The following is a 2,615-nucleotide window of genomic DNA, read 5'->3' on the forward strand; positions in this document are numbered from 1 at the left end:
AGATTAAAGAAGGACTTTTAAGCCTTCAGACAATTGAGACGTGGATTGTGTGTGTGTGTGCCATTCAGAGTGTGAATGGGCAAGACAAAATATTTAAGTGCCTTTGAACGGGGTACTGTATGGTAGTAAGTGCCAGGTGCACCGGTTTGAGTGTGTCAAGAACTGCAACGCTGCTGGGTTTTTCACGCTCAACAGTTTCCCATATGTATCAAGAATGGTCCACCATCCACAGGACATCCAGCCAACTTGACACAGCTGTGGGAAGCATTGGAGTCAACCAGGGCCAGCATCCCTGTAGAATGCATTCAACACCTTATAGAGTCCATGCCCCGATGAATTGAAACTGTTCTGAGGGCAACAGGAGGCGCAACCCAATATTAGGAAGGTGGTCCTAATGTTTTGTACACTCAGTGTATACATGCATCTCCAGAATGACATAACCATAGATATCTAACACCGTACCGCCATGAGGCGTACATGAATACAGAGAAGAACTACTGTCCCTCTGGTCCGTCATCTTAAAAACAACAAACATGGAAGAAAATGTGCAAAAAAGTAGATTCAAACAGTTTGACATTTTGTTTAGCTACGCTAGGAAAGCAGCACAACATCCAAATAGAAGCATTTGAAATTTCACGTACTGCTACATAACTTAATGTATTATTAATACTTAGGGGCAAACTTAACGTCCATTTAAATATAATTTTCACGTGGTCAGCATTGACGTCAATGGGAGACTTTGGGATACATTTCATTCGATTGGCCCTTTCCGGCTATGCACCTTTGAAAGGCAACATTTCCATGTTGGCAGAGACCGCATTCACGGTAAATGCTGCCTATGTAGGCTCAATCGGGAATTACCTTTAAATGTCAAGTGCGCTATGACGAGGATCATCCACGCTTCTGGATTGAATCCAGGCCTAAGTGAGACTAAGTGAAAACTTGACCTAAATGGAAGTTAGGATTTGCCCCTTAATGAATTGTTATACAATCATCAGTAATAACAGAGTGGATAGTAATAGTATAGTAATAACTACTGTAAGCAGCATCTCTGGTGCAGTTACTGGGCGAGTTATGGTATAATACATGGACAGGTACTGTATGTCAGTTTTAGCTTGGGGTCAATTCCATTTCAACTCAAGTCAGTTTAGGACGGAGCCTTGCTCAAATGTACACAGATTCCTAGAACCACCACAGAAAGAAACGGTGGCAATTCTAACAGAAGGCCTCTGTCAAAATAGACGATTAACACACACATACAGTGTCTTCAGAAAGAATTCACACCCCTTGATTTTTTTCTACATTTGGTTGTGACAGCCTGAATTAAAAATTAATTAAATTGATTTTGTGTCACTGATCTACACACAATACCCCATAATGTCAAAGTGGATTATTTATTTTTTATCAATAAGAAATTAAAAGCTGAAATGTCTTGAGTCTATAAATATTCAACCCCTTTGTTATGGCAAGCATACATAAGTTCAGGAGTAAAATGTGCTTAACAAGTAACATAATAAGTTGCATGGACTCACTCTGTGTTCAATAATAGTGTTTAACATGATTTTTGAATAACTACCCCTCTCTGTACCCCACACATACAGATAATTGTGAGGTCCCTCAGTCGAGCAGTGAATTTCAAACACAGATTCAACCACAAAGACCAGGGAGGTTTTTCAATGCCTAGCAAAGAAGGGCACCTATTTGTAGATGGGTAAACATTTTAAAAAAGCAGACTTTGAATATCCCTTTGGTGAAGTTATTAATGACACTTTGGATGGTGTATCAATACACCCAGTCACTACAAAGATACAGGCGTCCTTCCTAACTCAGTTGCCGGAGAAGAAGGAAACTGGTCAGGGATTTTACCATGAGGCCAATGGTGATTTTAAAACAGTTACAGATTTTAATGGCTGTGATAGGAGAAAACTGAGGATGGATCAACAACACTGTAGTTACTCCACAATACTAACCTAAATGACAGAGTGAAAAGAAGGAAGCCTGTACAGAATAAAACTAAATCCCGTTTGCAACAAGGCACTAAAGTAATACTACAAAAAATGCAAATCCATTACCGAGTACCATTCTACATATTGTAATTGTTAAGGACTGGAAACTGGGGAGTTTTTCTGGATAGAAAAGAAACAACAGTCAAAATCCTAGAGGAAAACCTGGTTCAGTCTGCCTTCCACCAAATACTGGGAGATGAATTCACCTTTCAGCAGGACAATAACCTAAAACACATGGCCAAATATACACGGGAGTTCCTTACCAAGAAGACAGTGAATGTTCCTGAGTGGCCGAGTTACAGTTTTGACATACATCTACTTGAAAATCTATGGTAAGACCAGAAAACGGTTGTCTCGCAATGACCAACAACCACTTTGACAGAGCTTGAAGAATTTTGAAAAGAATAAAAGGCAAATGTGGCACAATCCAGGTGTGTAAAGATCTTAGAGACTTACCCGGAAAGGCTCACAGCTGTAATCACTGCCAAAGATGTTTCTACAAAGTATTGATTCAAGTCATGTAAATTAGATATTTCATTTTCAATAGATTTGCAAATATTTCTAAAAACATGTTTTCACTTTGTCATCATGGGGTATTGTGTGGAGATG

This window comes from Oncorhynchus tshawytscha, linkage group LG02 (genome assembly GCF_018296145.1).
Source record: "Oncorhynchus tshawytscha isolate Ot180627B linkage group LG02, Otsh_v2.0, whole genome shotgun sequence".
In the NCBI taxonomy this organism is placed as follows: Eukaryota; Metazoa; Chordata; class Actinopteri; order Salmoniformes; family Salmonidae; genus Oncorhynchus; species Oncorhynchus tshawytscha.